The sequence below is a fragment of the Charadrius vociferus genome, unplaced genomic scaffold (assembly GCF_000708025.1).
Source record: "Charadrius vociferus isolate BGI_N301 unplaced genomic scaffold, ASM70802v2 scaffold1640, whole genome shotgun sequence".
Classification (NCBI taxonomy): Eukaryota; Metazoa; Chordata; class Aves; order Charadriiformes; family Charadriidae; genus Charadrius; species Charadrius vociferus.
This window is the reverse complement of record NW_009646613.1, coordinates 249,775-250,199: the sequence shown is the minus strand read 5'-3', so window position 1 is coordinate 250,199 and position 425 is coordinate 249,775.

The following is a 425-nucleotide window of genomic DNA, read 5'->3' as shown; positions in this document are numbered from 1 at the left end:
GCCCCCCCCCGGCCATGGTTTCGCCCTCCCACCAGCCCCTGGCCCAGAACCGCGATGCCCTTGGCACCCAGCACCCCCCTCCAACACCCAAAACCTCCCCCCCTCCCTCCTCCTAAAACCAGTACAACCAGTCAGCAGCCACCCTCCTTCCCGCCTGGCACCCACACCCTCCTCTTCCTCCTGGTCACCCGGTGGCCACCCTGGGCCAGGGGACAGTGCTGGGGAGGGGACAGTGCTGCTGACCCAGTTTCTCACCCACCGCCAGCCCCTGGCTCCCCAGTCTGGCCAGTTCCCCTCTCTCACTGGTGGCTGGAGGGTGCGGGAGGACTCCGGTTCCTGCGGTGACACTGGTGTCACCCACCTCGCCCTGCTGCATGTTCAGGGCTGGGAACGGGGACCCTCGTGGCTGAGGAGGCCCCCCGCGC